Source organism: Cololabis saira, chromosome 7 (genome assembly GCF_033807715.1).
Source record: "Cololabis saira isolate AMF1-May2022 chromosome 7, fColSai1.1, whole genome shotgun sequence".
Classification (NCBI taxonomy): domain Eukaryota; kingdom Metazoa; phylum Chordata; class Actinopteri; order Beloniformes; family Belonidae; genus Cololabis; species Cololabis saira.
Genome location: NC_084593.1, coordinates 28,901,969 through 28,923,628, shown reverse-complemented (window position 1 = coordinate 28,923,628; position 21,660 = coordinate 28,901,969). Strand labels below are relative to the sequence as shown.

The 21,660-nt window shown below is 38.6% G+C and overlaps 1 long non-coding RNA gene across 1 annotated transcript in view; it reads left to right on the top strand.

Moving 5' to 3' along the window:
* LOC133447600 (uncharacterized) overlaps window positions 1–21,158 on the top strand; it is a 36,075-nt gene extending 14,917 nt beyond the window's left edge. Inside the window, exons 2-3 of the long non-coding RNA XR_009782925.1 lie at window positions 9,073–9,224; window positions 21,087–21,158. This is a non-coding gene — a long non-coding RNA (uncharacterized LOC133447600). The remainder of the gene's footprint in view (window positions 1–9,072; window positions 9,225–21,086) is intronic.
* The last annotated feature ends 502 nt before the right edge of the window (window positions 21,159–21,660 follow it).

The following is a 21,660-nucleotide window of genomic DNA, read 5'->3' as shown; positions in this document are numbered from 1 at the left end:
TGTCTCTTAAGTAGAATTCAGAAAGTACATTATAATGTTAAAAAAAGGATCCTCCCATTTGAGAATTTGCAACAAGCTGAAAATTAAGCACTTAAACACTAACATGATTATAAAAGGGTTAGTTTTTAAAACATGAGAGAGAGAGAGTGAAAAGTAAATTTAAATAATTATTGTAGCTGGAGTTGGTGCATGTGTAGGAATCACATGGCTATTGGACTTTTCCTTTACATTGCACAACTATCTTTTCAATCTATCTATTTTCAACTGTACGTTGAAAATACTTGAAAAAAGATGTGGTGAAGGCAGAGATGGGACATGGTGAAAGTATGTCCTTTTTGGGCCTTGTTTATCTCCGTTTTCTGTCATTTAATGCTGCATTTTAATTGGCTAGACAGCAGATGAAGTTGGAGGATTAATGACATTGTCATGAAAATCGCTCCAGGAAATATTTTGTTGCCAGACAGTTGAGACGAGACGGTCATCACCGTACTGTACGAGTACGAAGAAACTTTTCACCATGATTATTTTACTTCAAGCATCTTTCATCTGTGACGTCTGAAAATTGTGCAGTGTATACTGGCCGGTACATGACATTCAAAGTTTCTCCTCATGCTGCTCTCAAAACTAAAAAAAATAAAACAACAAAAAACGAAATGTGAAATGCTGGACACTTTATTCCCTCAATGGTCTTCATTTTGCCGACATGGCATAAATAGTCAGACACATGTGATTTTGATTTATTTGATTCTTTGCGTGTTCTCCTCTTCTGTTAAGCTTTGGTGTTGGTTTTCTTTTGCTCTAGACTTATGTTTTATATCCTCCTTTTCTGTGTGATCTTCAAAGTGCTCATCCCTTCTGTGTTTGAGTTTCTCACTTCCTGATGTCAATGCCTGTGTCTCATTAACCTTTAAGTGTCTGTCAGTGTGTATGTGACTACATATTATCCTGCTTTCTTTTCCTTCCCTGTTAGTCCATCATCTTCCCATTTGTTTTCTTCTCACTTGCCTGGCCACCATATGATCCACTGCTCCATGCTCACTATGTGGAGCCTCCATAGTATGATACATGTGCTGCTGCCACATGCAGCATAACTGTGTAGCCTATTTAAATATCTTCTGAGATAAAATAAAATGCAAACTGATGTTTGTTTGTGCCATGATATATAAACTTAAACATGAAGCATGTTTTTCACGTCTTTCATCATAAACAGGACAGCACTCTGTTTCAGCTCCAAGGATGTTGAAATTTTAATGTCTCGCAAAATTGGGTAGAGATAAGACACATGACGAGAAAATCTGGGTTAATTTTCTTAGGAAATTATGATTGACAAGAAGTCAAATTTTGACAAAAGACTGCCAACATAATTTCCATTGAAACCAGAACAATATTTTGAAATTGGAACAGCTCTCACTAACAGTGTCATATACGGACACTGTATACCCAGAGCACTGTGATAGAGTGTACTCTAGGGCTGCAACGATTCATCGACGTTGTCGACAAAAATCGATAATCAAAATTGTCGACAATGAATTCCATTGTCGACAATTGTCGCCAGACGTGTTTTTCCAACGGAGTGAGGCATCTCACTTCAATACGTTCTCTGCCGAGAGTCGCGCATGCGCAATAGCGTCTCTGCCGAGCGGTAGCGGGTAAACAGAATGACGGCGTCCCGTCCTGTAGAGCCGCTGCATGTAACAAAACTTCTAAAGTTTTGGAGCCTTTTAGCCTCGGTACGGTAAATAAAAAGATTACTTGCAAGGTTTGCAAAGCAGACCTTGCTTATCACGGGAGCACGTTGGTAATGCGAGCATATGAAGAGAAAGCACGTCGGGTCTGAGTGATGGGTTTCAACAACAGTTCAACCCAGATCATGTCCTCCCATCCAGAACCGATTTCACCCACTTGATACAGAAAAAATATGAGACGTTTTATTTTATTTTTTATATAACACATTTGCCTGTCCTTAAAAAATGAAAAATAATGGATAGATGTTTATTCATTCATGGATTTATGTCTGACTGATCACTGCCTGTCCTTGGTTTTAAATAGGACATTTTCTTAACTTTTTGTATGAACAGCGGCAAAGTTGAATAAAATATCTACAGGACTGTCTCAGAAAATTAGAATATTGTGTTCTTTATTTCTTTATGTTCTGTAATGCAATTAAAACAACAAAAATGTCATACATTCTGGATTCATTACAAATCAACTGAAATATTGCAAGCCTTTTATTATTTTAATATTGCTGATTATGGCTTACAGCTTAAGATTTCCAGAATATTCTAATTTTTTTAGATAGGATATTTGAGTTTTCTTAAGCTGTAAGCCATGATCAGCAATATTAAAATAATAAAAGGCTTGCAATATTTCAGTTGATTTGTAATGAATCCAGAATGTATGACATTTTTGCCATACAGAAAATAAAAGGACTTTATCACAATATTCAAATATTCTGAGACAGTTCTGTATTTTTCATTGAAGTACCCATCTTTCTCGTGTTTATTATCATTTGCCACATAATTAAGGTGACATACTAAATTTAAGAAAAAATTACTAATTATCCGATTAGTCGACTAATCGTTTCAATAGTCGGTGACTAGTCGACTATTAAAATAGTCGTTAGTTGCAGCCCTAGTGTACTCATGCAATTACTGCATTTGGAATGTGGGCAGTTTGTGTGTTTTAGAGTTCCTCCTTTATCTTCCAAGAGATGCAATTATTGGCGGATCCATTTATTGGTTTTGATTTGACTGCTTTCAGGAAAAGTTCAACAACTTACATGACAGAGTTGTGAGAAGAAAAGGAAAGCAGTAATAATATGCAGGGAGAAGTTTTTAAACATTTTCTAAAGTTGATAAGAACCTACTCTGACTTAGCTGTTTTGTGAGATACACAGAGAGATTGCCTTTCATGAAGCTTCATGTCTACCCCTCAGCCATTCAGGAGATACATTAGAGGTGCACAAGGCTGTTGAAAAACATGCTTATTTCTACAAACCGTGGTAATATCTTTGGGTCCAACATGACTTTGAAGTGGCTTCTCACTTTGACTTCTGCTTTGTCACATTTCCCACCACACATATATTACATAAGGATTTTAAAAGTGCTCACAGGCTACTTGTATGCTTTTTCCAAAACCTCACAGCTTTTCAAGAGTGCTCATCAATCACATCAGAATCAATGGAAAAAAAAGCGTATTTGTTAAAAACCTACAAACCCTCTTTGATCTGTCAAAACCAAACTTGGATTTGGACACTGTTTAAACAAGCATCAAACAGTTTTTTTCTTCAGATGGTGCATGTCCTCTCGTTCAGTGTGCCATCCTGCACTCCCATGAATTGAGAAAAACTAAATATCGTATTTTCTGGACTATAAGCCGCACCTGTATATAAGCCGCACCCGCTCTATTTAAAAAAAAAAAAAAAAAAAAACAATAAAAAAAGATATACAAGCCGCACCTGTATATAAGCCGCATCCATTTTATTTAAAAAAAAAGATATGCAAGCCGCAGATATTTATGTTGTTAGATTAGATATTTACTACATGTACAGAAGGATTTTGAACTGTAAATGATGTACATGTTTGTACCTAAATAGATCCTTTCCTAACAGTGTATTTTAACACGGCAGCAACTTTGCTGATTAAAACTGGACAGAACCAAGAGAAAATAACCGCTATTTATTTATCTATTTATCTGTTTGAAATCTGCTTCTACTTCTATCTGCTAAAGAAGAAGTAGCGTATTCTTTTTTGGATTTATTTTGTCTTAGTTTTTTTTTTATAATTCCGGTTAGCACTCCCCCTAGCAGTGGAAGAAAAATCCACAAAATAGCCGCACCTTTGTATAAGCCGCATGGTTCAAAACCTATGAAAAAAGTAGCGGCTTATAGTCCAGAAAATACGGTACGGACTCTTAAGGGAGCTTTTCACGCCAGTTTTTCCTGTAACCCTTACTTTTGAAATAATTTTCTAATTTAAACGTTTACCACGTACTCAAAGGTCACCATGTGAATGGGGGAGGGGAGCATTAGAGACACTGAGATATAAATACATTGTGCTATCAAAAAAATGCAGCCATATTTATATCATACTCTCATCAAGTTGTCATTGTGTCCCTCTAAAAACTGTTTGGCCCACTAATTGCATCTTGCAGCTATATGTGTGTGCATATATGTGGCCCCATGCTGGCATACTACCTAAACTTGTATGCTAAACAGGTTGACACGTCATTCTATATCAAACAGAATTGTAAACATTTAATTAAAAATTGCTTTGTCAACTTGGGCTGTTGAGTCCCAAATAGAAGTGATGCAGCCATAACATTTCCTCATGCTTACACCATGCTGCCAGTGTGAGATCTCTCTGTTGGGCATGCCATAAATCATAAAAATAGCTTATTACTACCGGCAAGGCGGAAAAAAGTGCTTTAATGGACCCTCTGTTGAAATTGCTCTGATCATGTTCAAATTCATCTTATAATGTATTTATAGACCTACCATCAAAATGTGGGTTTGTGACTTGTGGGATAGGATATGTGAAGAAGTATAGACTATGCTAAAGTATTGAGAAGTAAAAGAAATTCAGCTTTAGGGAGCTTTTCTTTGTAAAAAATGGTCTGTCCATATGGATATGTTGAGATGCTTTTAAATTAAATGGAAGTTTGACAACTTTTTTCAACAAATGCTTCATAACACTTTTTAGTCAGATTGCCACTCCTGTATTAACAACAGCTGGATGAGGCCAAAGGACACCTGACCTCATTAGGAATCTTTGTGAGTGAGCGTTATGTCACCAAGGTTGTTGGTGACCAGAAGATAACATAACAATTAAAAACATATGTATATATATATATTTATTTATTTTTTTAATTTCATCTTATTATACTGTTGTAAGGTGGTGCTAAACACTTCGGGACTCTGTCTCACTGAGATAACAAGTGCAAAAATGCAAGTGACAGAGGGAAATATAAAGGGTAAAAGGTTTCCATGACAACAGAGAAAGGCTTTAATATCTTTTGGCATAGAATGATGAAGACAGAGACAAACCACATGGATTTGAATCTTAGTCCTGCACCTTGAAAACAGGGCTGCAATTAAAATTCTTATCATCCATACTGAAAGCGTCAAACCAGTTGAATATAAACCTTAACCTTTTTAAAAAAAAAATTTTTTTTGTACCAATAATTGAATAATTCTTAGGAGTACTTATATTTTACAATAAAACTAAATGCTATTCAGAGGCCATGGCAACAGGTTTGAGCAGCATTTAACATCCTTTACTGGGCCAACGGAGCCTTTGAATGATTACAACTAATCAATAATAATTCAAATTCTTTTATGAAAATGCCTGGTTACATTTAGTTATCTTTTTTACTCAACACACCTTCTGATAGGCCCACTCTTTCTCAGAATGTGAATAATGAATATTTTATGCAGCTGATATTAATTTAAAATGTATGTCTTCCCTAACTCAAACGCCATGCTGATGTGTAAGAGTGTCTCCCAGCCCAGGCTGTCAGGGTCTGTTATTACAAGCCTTATTGGTTCCCTGATTTTCATTTAATCTGCCTCTGAGATGCATTATTGCTCATCTTTTATGGTCTCATATTGTTTTATTGAACGTGCATTGTGCTTCTCTGGTAGTGCTTGCATTTATGGCAAAGCAGTAAATTTCAGTCTTTTAAGATGAAATCCTGCATTACTTTAAAAAGTTGGTGCTGGGCCGGACAGAGGACAAATCGAAAGATGCAGTGTGGTTCAATGACATGTTCAGAGAACATAAAAACAGCTGCAGTGGAGTGACTGGTACCAGTACTTCAGGAAAATCTCGAAGCAGTTGCGCCTCTGAAACTTGATAATGATATTAAGAATACATGTTGGTTCGAGTTTGAAAAATGTTAGTCAGAATAAAATGTAAATGCCTGATGAAGCCTTTCAAATTCTGATGACAGTTTGAACTAAAAATCATATTTTTTTAGATATTATTTCACAGCACACAACTTTGGTGCTTTTGGCTTTTAATAGTTTAGAGCCACATTAAAGGAGAATCATAAATTCCAGAGAGAGTGAGACAGGCCAAAAAAACTGCGCTCACTGTCTGACTTGGATAGAGCAGCGAAAATAATGTGACAGCACTTCATGTGAAGCCAGCTGTGAAGGTATGAAAAATATTTTGTATTTAATAGAATAAATAAAAAATACTCAAAAATAAAAGTCAGATAGTGTAATTTTATTGATTTCTGTTTTTTATAAGAGTACTCGCACTTCACTGTTACATAAAGGAAAAATGATTGACAGGCACCGGGGTATCAGGCTTGATGATGTGGAAATTGTTTGCCTGGCTCACACGTCAGGGAGGGGCATTAGAGGGGCTTTTTTCCATTTATTTAAAGCTTGTTGGCACTAGTGGCCTCTGTTGAACAGTGTCCAGATAGGACAGTGGGTGGTGGGGGTGGCAAGCAGCAAAGGATGCAGAGGTTAGGACTCAAACCTTGGTTGGTTGCGGTGAGGACTTAACAGTCTGTATTTGGGATGTCTGCTCAACAGGTTGAGCTAAATGCCACCCCATGGCTACCCTCTTTATTTATTTATTTATTTTTTTTCTAGTACCTTCACTTTTCTGTAAGTGCCATCCATGCGACTATGTGAAGACAAGAACCTTAACTGAGACAGATAGGTAGTGAATGTCTGTTGCCACATAAAGTTAACTAAATCACAGTATTCACTGAGAGGAGGAAGCTTCAGAAATTCCCCCTGATAAATTAAAAGGTTATCTAGAAAGAATGTGCACAAAACCGTTCACATGGGTAGCCTGTTCTGCTCTGTCCTGTACCTTGCCGGACTGACTTGCGGTTACAAATGCATAAATGGACTTGAAAGTGAGGGGGGCAAGATAAGGATTTTGTAAAGTGGGGGGGCATGTACCCCCTGTCTCCAGTGGATTTAACGTTTATGACCGCCATGCGAATGCTAAAATATGGCAAACAATATTACTCAAATTTTCCTTGTCATGTGTCTAATCTCTACTTTTTGAGGGAGATGAAAGCTGCACCACAGTCGATGCCAAAGACAAACCAACGTTCTCTTTTTGACTGAAAATTTGGCAAACAACTGTCCCACCACTCCGACCGGTGTTCCCCTCGCAATTTTCCGACTGTATTTAGTGGACCATCTGGTCCCTTGCAATATACTGTGCTACAATACAAATTGTCACTGTCAGCACATTTACACATTTCAAACATTTTGTATGTGATCTGGAACATAACACAATGACAACAGAGCAGTCACGTAATATTCAATTCACTTTCAATTCAACTTTATTTATATAGTGTCTATTACAGTACAAGTTGTCTCAATGTACTTTCCAGAGGCCCAGACCATGACATCGGAGCAATTATTACATAAACACTGGCAGTGCCAAACTACCCTTTAAGAAGGAAGAAACCTTAAGCAGGACCTGGATCATAAGCAGGGACCCTCCTGCCAAAGGCCAGCTGGGGAGACCAGGAAAAGGGAGATCAGAAAGAGAGAATGAAGAACTGAGAAAGGAGAGGCATAGATAAATTATCATACAGTACGTACAAAAGACAAGATACAATAATTATAACTTGATACGATATAAGACAAGATACAATTCAAATGTTAACAGTGTAGATGGCTTTAGCTGAAGATTAGCCATTTGAATCAACTTTGGCATCGAAACATAAAGATTCCAACTTTTTCTTCAAAAATTCAATAGAAAACTGCACTCAAATATATATATATATATATATATATATATATATATATATATATATATATATATATATGTGTGTGTGTGTGTGTGTAAGGGATAATGCCTGACGAGGTGAACATTATCAGAAATATATGGACGACGTGAACTGTCCGACACATTTATACAAATAATGCATAAATGTGGTTAAAATACAAAGCAAGTTAAAAAGTATGTTAAATACAAGTTAATGTCATATCGTTTCATGGCATATGTTCATATTTAGATAGTGTTTTGGAAATGTATGATTGATTCTGTATCACTTACAAAGTGTTATTTGTTTCTAAAAGCTGTCTGTTATGATTGACATGTGACTCCAGCCAATCACGGAGCAGCCTGAGGTGTAAGGGGCGGGAGGTGTGTGTGTTCACCGGGAGAGATATGAGTTAGCTCAGCCGTGTCGGAGAGGTTGCAGAGGACTGAAGTTCGTAATGCATAGGAAACGGACAGTGACCGACCGGGTATTATGAACTTTTGTGACCTGCTGAGGGGTAAAAATGGCCATATGAGTGTCTGTAAACTGTAACTAAGCTGTATAGTGTAACAACAGACTTTTATTGCTAACCGCAGCTAGCCGTTAGTCTAACTTTGTATATGCTTATCACGCCCTCTGCTGTTTTATAAAGGCCTTTGGTAAAAAAAAAACCCATGCTAACTCGGTCTGATACAGCTTATGGACTGGGAATGTGTGCATTTAATTCAGGAGAGGAAGACGGACATGTTGAGGGCATTATTAAAGAGAGAATAATACTCTAAAATTCCATTATATAGTAGAGAAGAAAACTGTTTTAATTGCCTTTAAAGCACAGCAGAAACTGCTTCCAAACTGCATTCAGGACTTGTTCCAAATAAAAGAAACCTGCTATGACCTGAGGGGGAAACTCATGTTTGAGATGACTACAGCAAGAACAAATATTAAAAAAAGATGTACATCAATTAAGGCAAGAGAATTATGGAATAGTTGTGACAACGACCTAAAAATGTGCAGTTCTATCTACAAGTTTAAGAAAATGCTTAAACAAAATATTGTAAATAAATATAAAACACTATAACTATAAAGTATATTATCAAAAACATTCTAGAATGTGAAGCGTCAATTTTATATTTTGTCTTATTTATTTTTTGTCTTCTTTGTGCATTGTTTGTTTCTACAGATTAATGCTAATGTTCCAGATTTAAGCTGATCACAAGAGAAAAAGGGTAGGCACTATAAGCTACGGCTTCAGCCTACACCTTTTTTTGGCAAAAGCAATGTTTATTTTACTATTTTCATTTTGTTTGTTTGTTTTTGTCATTCATTCAGAAGCGAAGAGCCAGTGAACTAGCAAGGAACTGGTCCCTCCCGTGTGTGTATGAGAGCCGTGGGTCGTGTTGCCACGTGGAGATCGCGAGAGTCCAGTGCCCCCTGTCGGTGACCCGCTCATTTCCCCTTCCCCCTACTGTCTGTTGGGAGCCGTGAGTACATAACTTGCACGTTCATTTTATTTTTGCTTGCTGAAAGTGAAGCGGCAAATTTGTTTTAGGCCCCAAAGCACCCGAGCAACGACACAGGCCTGCAACAAGGGTTTTGGTCAGTTCGGTGTGTGAGGAGTGAATGTGCGTGAGTCCATTATATTGCATATATATATATATATATATATATATATATATATATATATATATATATATAAAACTTCTGTTAAAATGTTATGTTTTACTCAACCCAAGTGCTTTATTTCATATTTTTATTTCTTATTTTGAACGTTAACAATATTTACCACTAAAAGTGCATTTAAACTCAGAGCATTTAAACTCAATTTAATATTAATATAAGTTTTTTACAAGTGTTATAAGTGTTTTATATTTTATTTACAATAACAACAAAGGGAATATCATAAGAGTAACCCAGGCCCTGCTCGTATTTACACGAGAGGGGTGTTACACATGTATTTGCTATTTCCTCAACAGGCTATGGCAGAAGTTTAATTTATTCTTCTGCACAACACACTCTCCAATTGACTCATTTTTGTCGCTCTGAAAAACTGGTCATAGCCAAGCGCCAGTCATTTAACTTTAACTAACTAAGATTTGTTGCAGTTCTACGTCTGGCCACTAGAGGCGGGGTACAGAAAAGAATAGAATAGAAGAGAATTGAATATACTTTATTCAAGCATTGTGGGAAATTCTTTTGCCGCAGTGCTCCAATGTCCAGTGTCTCCAGAGTCATTTGCCAACGTTGGATTTGCAGAGGGAGGGACATAAGCGGTCAACATATGCCCTGTGAAAACTCCCTGGGCAGATAGTATGGTCAGAGTCCAGCACAAAGTTCAACTTGCGGTCACAGATATGCTCCTTGATGGTGATTTTAACGGGGTTGCACCAACAGTTGTTCACTAGAATGGTGAGCCGCCCACCTTTGCGCTTGCTGATCTTGGCGCAGTCTCTGTCGGCCGTATGGTGTGAAAGCCCGCAAGGAAGACATTGTCGTCGGGAATATCCCGGTGCAGCCAAGTCTACGTAAAACACATTCTGCTACATTCCAGATATTCCCTCTGACTCCGGGCCAGCGCTGTCAGCTTGTCCATCTTGTTGCCAAGCGACCTCACGTTCCCCATAATCAGAGAGGGGAGACACTTCTTAAATCTCTGCATTTCTAACTGTTGTCTCAACCCGTCAATTCTTTCCGCTGCTTCAATCCTCATCTACAACCCCAAAGTGTTTTCCTCCGTAGCTCTGCTGGGATTTCTGCCGGTCTGTCCGTTACGGCTGGCCTCAGGTCGATCAGCGGTTCCCTGAAGTAAACAATCCGATCGGCATGGACTTTTGCTGTGATTCGGCTTGTAGTAGTATCACAGCGAGCAAAAAGGCAATATCTTAACAACCAGAATATTTAAGCCGGGGGGTTCAAGTCAAATAAATAGGATAAAAATAAAAAAAAAATACAAAAGTCACAAGGACTGTGACAGGCTGCACACGAGTTAATGCATGCACACTAAAATAAAAGTGAGTCAATCTCCATTGACTCCCATGAAGAAATATCAAAGATAAGAGCAGAAATAAACATATTTACACCTTAATGTCAAAAAACGTTTTGGTCTAAATTATTTGATTTCACACCCATGACAACTGTAAGGGGGGGTGGGTTTTTGTTGTTCCAAACCAGCAGAGTTTACATCAAGTATTACATTTATTTCTAATATGATTGACTGACAGTCAGCTCAGCCAATGGCTAGCTGTTATCATTTGCTCATCCATTAATGTCATGCGACTTTGCTGGACAATCAGCAACTTGTATTAACCCAGTGACGGCTAAACATGACATTTTTGATTTAGCTGTCAAGACAACATGTTAAACTGTATATTCCACCCTGAATGTCTGGGGGCAGCTCATCAGATATTTTGGTGGGGCTTGGCTGAAAGAGCTGGTAGACGTGGTAGACGTGTTCCGATCAGCTTCTCGAGCAACACTGTGCCCCGGACAAAGAAAAACAGGCTTCAAAATCGCTCTTTAGAAACCAATGGCTCACATGACCTAATATTTTGTCCTTTGTTTTATTCAGTGTATGGTTGTAGTGTTAACCAACAAAGCAAAGGCAGTCTGAGAAGCAGCCATTGGTGCCGCCCCTGGGATGGGGAGGCCCGATAGATTGTTTTCAGTTCCTACATCTTTCTAGATGTACGTTTGACCCATCAGGCTAATGGAACCCAGTAGCATGATGAGTTGTACTTTCTGGAAATTGTCTGCTCAGCTGGAGGACATCTTTGACATTGCTTGGCTGAAACTATACAGTACATAACTTAAAAATATATTAACTGTATACTGTGATTCAGCAAAATTTGGGATGCATTAATATCTACTTTATTCTGTCAGCGGTGAAAAGATGTTGCTTAATTTGACTGTGCAGTGAGGCGGGTCTAGACGCTTTGGCTTATTCAGGCGAAAGGCAGTAAAACTCAGACTCATGCAATCTCAAACCTCTCAAGCTGCATCCACAATACATTTACCTTCAGTATATGAGTCTCAGACAATTTAGGGATAGTCGTATATACTGTTATAGTCCTCTAGAAATCCTTCATTGACCTTTAAATATCTTGTCTAAATGTAAATTGATGTAATGTGCCTATGTTTCCATTTCAGAACATCTGAAACACCTTATTTTTCCCTCCATATCTTAAGACCCTCCATATCTTAATCAGTTGTAATAAAGTCAGGAGAAACTACTGAGATGATTCCATATACATCTGTTCTGCAGCAAACTCCTGTTAATATTTAGAGAGACACGCTCTCTAATGCAGCTGCTTCTCATGCTAAGCTCTATCCCCAGTGCTGCACATATAGCAGAGGTCTTCACAGTGAAAAGAATCATATAGACTTATAAATCAAAAAGTGCATTCTAAACTGATAAAGAGGAAGATAAAAAGGCTCAATCCAATAATGCCTTTGGAAGGAGCCGTGGGCTTCGGGCATTCAAAAGCAGCCCACCCTCTTCAATAAGCCATGAGCAGATGAATGGACTGTTCTCCCATTCCAGGCTGATTGGTGCTGACAAACTATACATCACCTGTGAGGGAGCAGCACCCTATTTCACCAGGAGTTGTCTCGCTCTATTCCTCAGCTACGGGAATCACTCTGCCCAAGACAAAACGGCAACGCAGGCCTTTTGTGTGACTTTGTGAGCCCCCCCCCCCCCCTACAGCCACTTTAACTTTAATAGAAGCCACTTTCTTTTTTGTGGATACAGCATTGGCGATGCAGCTTATAGGTCTTAAACCCGGGATGTTTTCAGCAAAGCTCCAAATCTTTTACTATTCATCACTAGCAGCATATTCAATTCTAAACCCCGCTCATAGCTGCAAAGGAATCAATGAGTTTTAAGTTTAGCTTTCAGAGTGAAGCTGTCAAAACAGACGACGGAGTCCCTCCCCTTAATAAGTTATTAAGAGCCCCGTTAAAGGGAAAACCATCAGGAGAAGAATCCATCGGTGCAGCTTTCATGTCCTCATAGGCAGTGTGTCATTTTTAAAAAGTTAAGAGAAAACCCGGCAGAGCAAAACTTGTTCATATGATTATTTCAGTCTGAAGATTTGATCTGATATAAAACCAAATCATATAGACACAGCACACATATAAGTCCAAGGCAGTCATACATATACAGTGCAGAAAAAATCCCTTCTACTCATTGAAGATCCTTTTAATTGTATAGGAAATCAAAAAGTTAATTTATTTACACTTCAGACTAAAATTAATACAACTAGTAGGAGTTCTAGTCTCCAAGGCTTGAAACAAGGCAATTGGACTTCCTTTTTTCTACGTTCTTGGAGATGTTTCACCTCAGTTAATGATGATGCCTTCTATGACCTCCATGACTGAGAGACTTAAGCAATACTGAGTTGTACCAGATTTCAAATGACCATTTTTTACCAGAAACACATTCTCGCAAGATGTTCACCAATCAGAACCAGTAGTGGTGGCTCATTAAAGGAGCATGAGGCAGGATTGAGGCAGGATTTATGAAAAAAAATTGTATAGGTTTTAAGTTTTCTAGTAATAATGTCAGATGAAGCGTTCCAAACCAAAAAGAATCGCTGTTGGCTGCAGTACCCCCGATGGCCGTCGTGGTGAAGGGTGGCGCTAGAGAGTCTCATTTCTTAAAAGGAGCCTCATGCTCCTTTAAGATCCCATATTCTTTGTTTCTTATTCACATTATACAAATGATGATTAGTGTACAGATTTTGACAGTATTTGGCTGTCTGACATGAATAGGTAGAGAACATGGGTAATTACATGTTGTTAGACAAGCTACAGCCAGTAGAGCACAGCAGGCTCCTGTCTGTAACATATATATTTATATATATTTGAACGTCATACTTTATTTCTTTGGCTTAACCACTGATTGCAGCTGAAGTGGAGACTCTTCTGTAACCTGCAGAGATGTTGCTTTATTGACCTGCTGGCAGTGTTCTTTTTGATTGTGACATAATAAAGCAATTGTGTTGAGGCTTAAAGCTAAATGTGCACTGGGTTCCTTATTGAAACTTGGTCCAGAAGTGAAAAGGGAATCAATAAAGAATTGGATCAATAAGTAGAATCAATAATGGAATCGATATTGATGAAGTTCATTAATTCCCATTTATAGGTTAGTAGTTAAACTAATCTTTAACATCTAGATTCCCTGTTTGTTGAGTCTGTATGCTAAATGGAGACGTTCACAAGTGAAGAGGCTCATCACTGATCTCAGTTGATTCATGTTAAAAGAATTAGGAAAACATGCAACGCTTGTAGCCAAATTAAGCTGATATACATAAAACTATGTTTTAAATCCCACATGCACCATACATTTGAAATCATTTGACAAAAGGTGCAATGAGCCTACACCCACAGTGACTATTACTTTGAAAACATCTCATTAGAGAAATAGAAACATGGATTTTAACCACGCGAGAGAAAAACATGTTTATTTGTTAAGGGGGCATTATATTTGTGAATAATGAAAACATTTTGTGAACTACAGGCAATGCTGCACTTATCAATTGAATAAATGATTTATATCCTGTTAATATATCCTTCAAACTCATTTTTAATACATGTTTTATCGCCGTGGGCAACCCTCTGCAACTTTGATCCTCTGCAAGTCTCTGCATAAAGGATCATAAGGAATTGTGCCATTAGGATTAGGGGAACAGCTTCTTTTATCAATTACATCAAAGTTTCAGCTGGTGCCCATTAAATACATGCTCACACAGACACACAGTTATACAAAAATACATCCTCCCTGTTTCATTCTCTGGACCCCCAAATTGTTGGTAAAAATAAGGAGCGAGCGTTTTATGGCCCGACTTAACTCAGTGTTTGCATAGTAATCAGCTTGTAAAATTGGGTTGATTCACAAGTCAATCCTCAAAGCATCATGCTTGTTAGACCCACAAGCTTGAGGCTAGACGCTCGGAAGAAAGCCAGGGGCATTTAAAAACAGTATTCTACCCAAAGAAGGGATGAAAGCTCACTTTTAAGTCCTGCTCTTTCAGTGCTCAAAGTGCAGTGATGACACTGTTACTGTGTTCTCTGCAAATATCCTGAATGCACACCAACTATAGATGACACTAATGATAATAAGCAGTAGGGGATATTGTGGTATAGCCTTGAGACTGTTATTAGCAACTGAAAATGCAGCTTTTAGTAGGATGAAAAAAGATAAACAGAAAGGTGCAACTTGCTTTAGCTTAAAGCAGAAAATGTATTCATTTATTTCCAGTAATTACAGGAATATAGCTGGATTAACACTCAGCTGCAGGAGATAAAAAGCACAACCTCTAAAATGCCCTTGTGAGACAGTAAATTTTATGATGGAGCCCTCTGTGTTGGGCATTCTCTGAGTAAAATCCCTCATGACTTGTTATATGGCAGCTAAGAGGAGATGGATCACCTGCTCAAAGCAGATGTTGTCGGCACACACAGGGCGCTCTGAAAACAATGTGATCCTTGCGGACTTACCAAAGCACACGAGAGGCAGACGCAAATAAAAGTCACACAAACACAACACCGATCCTAATCTATTACACAGCCTGCATATACACACACACACAGACACACACTCATGCACATAATCTTTTACTTTACAAGCCACAGATGCACAACCTACAGGTACAGAAATTCAGTGGGATTGTGTTTGCTCGCAAAAACACACATTGGGCAAAGCTTTATTTGTTTGCTTTTTATTCTCAGATCCGCTACAGCAGAGAGGACATCACACTGCGAAAAGTTGTCAATAAAATCAGTGTGCCCTGTAGTGTTTGTTTTACAATGAGAGGGAAGGTCACAGCATGTTACAGACAGCAAGTGCCTTAGGCAAAAAACATCCCTGGCACTGACATCATCTGCGGTGTTTTAGAGTATATTTTGACGCACACGACAGAGGACCCAGGAGTAAACCCAGGCAGGAGGGCAGGTGCACATTTGGAGACACGTGCAGGAAACAGGCAGCGTGGTGAAGATCAGGTGTAAACACTTGGTTTAACACTGATGCACAACACCTGTGGGAAGTGACCACAGTAACTGCACTCAGCATCACAGCTATATCCAATTGTATTTTTTGCACAGAGGACATTTTCACAGAATTTGTTCTTAAGTTTTGACTTATATTTCGAACCAGATATTTTTCCACACCACCAGCAGTTTTACCTTTCTACAAGCTTTTCAACATGCACACGTGTGCACTGACTGCACGATGTTAACATCTGCCCATACTTAGAGAGGTGTAAAAACAGCACATTAATGGTTGGATGCTCATTGTTATTGATATACCAAACACATTCTGTTATACGTAAACAGCTGATGACCAGTGTTAATTCTGTTGAAGTGACTTGTTCTGGAGTTGTTATTAATTTTTTTTTTTTTTTTTGTCGAACAGAAGATCAAACAATTCGTTTTGAGTTCAAAAATGTTCAAAATGCTTTGAAGTAATGTTTTCCTGGAAGTAAAATAAATATGAAATGAATAAAGGAATCTAAATTTGTGAGCTGAATTTTCAAGATGTAAGGCAGTGGTCATCAACCCTGGTCTTCAAGAGAGACTCTCCTGCATGTTTTGGATGTTTTCCCTACCTCAACACACCTGATTGCACTTAAGGATCTTTATCAGCTTGTCATTGAGGTCTGCACAAGTCTGCTAATGACAGCCAATTGTCTCACGGTGTGCTGAAGCAGTGAAACATCTGAAATCTCTTGAGAACCAGGGTCAATGACCCTAGGCATGTAAGGCATGTCTCTACCGGACAATCTTGATATAAAGTAGGGGTGGGCGATATGACCTAAAATTAATATCACGGTATTTTTCATCTTTTGAACGGTGACGGTATAATATCACGGTATTTTTTGGTACGTTTTGGGAGGAGTAGCCTGTCCTGTCCCTTTATGTGAATAAGGTTAATATTTTTATAATATAATAAGTAAATGGTAGTATCCTTATCAAAAAGAGACATGGGAGAGTATTATGCATTCTCAACATATTTATTTGGCAAAAAACCTAAAGATCTTACATATCTCTCTCTCTCTCTATATATATATATATATATATATATATATATATATATATATATATATATATAATATTTATTTTTATTATATTATATTTTAAATATTTTGTAAACCTGTCTTAAAATGTAATACTGGACCTCGGTTGGGCTGGTTGGACAGCGGGTGGTGGAAAATGTCCCTTAATTTTAAATCCAAAACTTGACAGGTTTATGCCATGAGTATTCATATACAGTAATCCCTTGTTTTTCGAGAGGGTTACGTTCCAAAAAGAACCCGTGATAAGTGATATTCACTTAGTAGCAACCCTTTTTTTTATATAATTATTATACAAAGCTTCAAATTGCGGAGTTCAACACCGCCTCGCACGTATTTCCCTGCTCTTCTGAGCCGCTCCATCCCGACTCGCGCTGCAGCGTCTTTTTCTTCTAAAGCCCGCGGTACAGGTGTGTTTTTTCGAGAGAAGAACATGGTTATGGGTATTTTTTTGTCACTCTTTTTTTCTTCTGGGCAAAAAGATTCTTTTAAACCAACATTCATTAATTTTTTCTCCATCTTGAAGTCGGTGATTCTTCCAGCAGGTTGAAACAGCGCTCTGTGCTCCGCTGCCGTCAAAGACCCGCCCAGCTCTACTTCTGATTGGCTAGTGTTTGTTTGGTTGAGCCAGAGCTGCTTTCCTCTCATTCCATTGGTAGACGAACTCGGTTGACTCAACCTTTTTTTTTCTCTCAAACCTTTTTTTTTTTTTTTTTTTTTAAAGCAGTCAAACTCGCACGCCGAGAAAAAAAACTCTGTACGCCGGAGATCCGGCACGGTGCCGGAATACTTTAAGCCCTGTCATTTCTTACTACTCTTGTCGTAAGGTGTAGCAGCATAAACGATGCCTGCAGTGAAAGCTGTGTAGTCTTGGGACCGCTGTCTTGGGAGCAGCGGTCCCAGCGGGACCAGCTGCTGGTCGCACTTGCGCTCGTTTTGGCCCGGGTTGCCTCTTCATATTCACGGGCGTGCGTGTTTTTTAAGTGATGAAACAGGTTGCATGTGTTTCCACCTCTTGCTGTCACAACACGGCAGCAAACCTTGCATATCACCGACGTTTTTAATGCCTTATTTAGGCTTATTATTTTATAATTGATTTATTACGGTATTGACGGTATTGCAAAATCCATGTCGTGGGACAGTGCCACACCGGTGATGACTATGACACCGGTGTACCGCCCACCCCTAATATAAAGGTTATGAGATATTTCCAAAATAGAACAGATTTCATGAATGGACTGTTTAAAATGTAGATATAGCTGAGCTGTTACTTATGTCAGTCCCAGAGCCACCCCATAGGCCGGGCCCCATCCTAACTGCCCTGGCCACCAGGACAGATAGGTGCCCACCACGTCCACCAAAGGGTGGCAATCCAGCAAGGGATCAAGAGGCAAACCTGGTCCAAACCCAGAACTGCGTCCCCAGGGCCAGCTGGCATGCAACAGGCTCCAGCCCCCCTTGCTCCACTACTCTGTGAATAGAGGGGGGTTTCCCCACCCAGACACCCCCACACCCCCAGAGGACCGGCAAGCCTATAAAATCCCACCAGGTCAGAATGGTCATCATTTAGTTAATAGGAAAGAGTCCAGCAACATGCAGACTGATGGAGAGGTTAGGATTTTATGGTACATAGTGTTGTCGTTTTTATTAAAATACAGTACAGAACAAAAGATTGGACACACTTTCTCATTTGTTTGAATGAGAAGGTGTGTCCAAACTTTTGGTCTGTACTGTACGCACGAATCCAGATTCAGTTATCTATTTTATTTGAGGTAGGCAATACAAGGATACCAGATACTGATGAAAACAGCTAATTAATTCCTACTAGTATTTTTTTTTCTAGTGTTATGTAATCAATTTGTATGTTGGTCCAATGATGATGTGCAAACAGGTTTTGAATTTTAAATTAGAAAGAATTGCTTTTCCCAGCCTTGCATTTTGACTCAAGCCTCTTGGCTGGCTTTGGAACGCCTTTGTATTCCCTAAAGTAGCAAGAGGAGGTGTCTGGGAAGAGGGATATGATATATATATGTATATATATATACAGGGCCGCCGCAAGGGGTGTGCGAACCGTGCGACCGCACGGGGCCTCGCGCGCCAAGGTGCCTCGCGCGCCAAGGTGCCTCGCACCCCAAGGGGCCTCGCACCCCAAGGTGCCTCGCACCCCAAGGTGCCTCGCGCTATGGGCCGTTTTTTTTTTTTTTTCTTTTTCTTTTTTCCCTTATAAATATCAACCGTCACGTTCCATTACAGACCTAAATGTGTACTAGTCTGTGCATATCAATAAATATATGTGCAATGATGCGCGTGTCTGTTGTTCAATACAACTGATCAGACCAAGCGCAGACACAAGCTGCTCTGATCCAGACGGGTGGAGTTGGAACAATCTGTCACACAATGTCGAGAGAACGAGACAGATTCAGGAAATTTCCATCAGGGGATGAAAAAAGAAAAAACTCAAGAAAATGGAAGAGTTTAATGCCTCTCTGAAAGGCTCGTTTGATAAATTTGTTACAAAAATCAACGATCCGACCAGGTCTCAAGCAGCTGTGGGGCCCCGCGTCGAGGCAAGCCCAGATGATGATGAGGCAGGGGAAGGTATGCAGTATTTTGCTAATTGGAGAGTTAAAATTGCGCGTATAGACCCCCGATCTGACCCGAAATACCCAAAAATGTCCCCGGCCATTTCGCACAAGGCCTCGCAAATCTCCCAGATATATATATATATATATATATATACATATATATATATATATATATATATATATATATATATATATATATATATATATATATATATATATATATATATATATATATACATAGATATATATACATATATACATAGATATATATGTCATAGAGACGTCAACAGAGTGTAGGCCTCTGCTTCCACTGCTGAGTTAATGTTAATGGATGGATGGATGGATTAACAAAGACAAAACCAACGAGGATTCACAAACAAAACTTTTGAGTTCACATTTCAATTACTAAAGCATTTAACCTACAGTAAAATCTTATTTGGAGTGACACATTTGCAAATTTTAGCTCAGTGGGTCCCCCTATAGTTGAAGAGAATGATTCACCTTTATGACACTGAGATTTACTCTTGTATGGTCACTGTCCTTTTTCTCCTCTGTCATTACTTCTCGAGTCTCATGAACTCCATTTAACTCATGCGCTAAGATGCACCTTTGATAAGCCATAGCCAAGTGGCTTATGCTAACGCAAGGTCTGAACACGTTTTGAGATCGTTTTTATCTGTTCAATAAAGACACTTTGGACAGTGATCAGGGACACTTCTCATGTTTTCTTTGTAGTCTGAACATGAAAGCATCTTGTGACAAATTCAGGGACCACTGGGTAAGTAGCATCATCAGCTTAGACAATATGTCACTTCATTTTGCATGCAAATGACTGCAATACAGTTCTTGTCTTTGTCTTTTTCATTGTAATGCATACACCCTGTTTTGTATTGATCGTATAATTTGTTGGGTGGCATCTTCTTAGTGTTGTTAATGCCTGTGTTTTTTCTTTCCTTTTTTTGGGTGTGAGTTGTCCCTGGTTATTTCTAGTAGCCTTTGGTGACTAAAAATAACAACACGTTTGGTTCTTGGAATTAAAAATGATGTGCATGATCAATTGCATATAGAGCGGGAGAGTCACATCTGATCACTTAGCACTGAGGACATTTGAGGACATATTTTAATGCTAAGTCCTGGACAGTTGTGATTGGATTTTTCTAAACGCAATTCAATGAAGGTTTTGAAAGCTAGCTTGATTTTTATTGGTACTGTATGTGACAGAGGCACCTCTTTTTAAAACCCATCCCATGTGGTGCAATCACAGCACGATAACAGTGTCTCTAAGTCACAAGTTGTGATAAGATCTAACCCCCAATATCCACATAAGGAGGCATATGATCTTTGCCTGCAAAGCAGCGAAACACTAAACCAACCCTAGTCACCAGGAATAATAAGAACACAGTTCCTGTTACTAGCTGTCAGATTTCTTTTTTATCAAGTTTTATTCAACATATTTAACATACTATACAGAAGACTCAGTTATAGTATGTGGCCCTTCCTCAAAAAGAAAATCACCTCCAATTGTAGTTTGACTTATGGATCTCAGTATCCGCTAAAATGCCAGATAAATTCGACTGTGTTTACAGTGTGAATGAAAGTTATAAGGCACCACTTCATGCAAAAATGTCATACGTGTATGATAAATAGTCATGCAGGTGCCTTTTTTAAATGTATTTATTTATTTTAGGTGAATGATTCACAAAGACTAAATGACCCTCATATGAAGATGGATAGTGGTCAGAAAGGATGGTGGAATGGCTTGGAGCCCACAGCAACTGCACAGCTGGATTTGGTGAGATCTTTTCTCACGTGTCGGCTGTCTTGGTCGCATGTTTTATAGCATAGATACGTTTATTTCGTCTCTCTGGATCTTTACGAATCCAATAAAAATCTTGACAACAAGAGTTATATAATGCTTCCTTGAAGTAATGATATCTTACTTCAATGTAACCACTTATATTAAAACATAAGTAACATAGTTTTGTGGTTCCGAACTTTTGCAAAATAGTTATTGGATACACTTTCTAAAATTTTTTTGTAAAGAATTTGATGAGCTCTCATATTTTATATGTAACGTAAAAATGTAAAAGTGAGGAGAGGCTCAAGGGAAGGGCAGTGCAGAGAGCACACAATAAACCAAGAACCCCTTTGTTTTACAAAAGCAATGTTTACCAGACAGGATTTATATTCTCTTTCTTTAATGAATGTGTTACAAACACCTGACAAGATTGAAAATTCAGAATCCCTTGCACTAAATACCT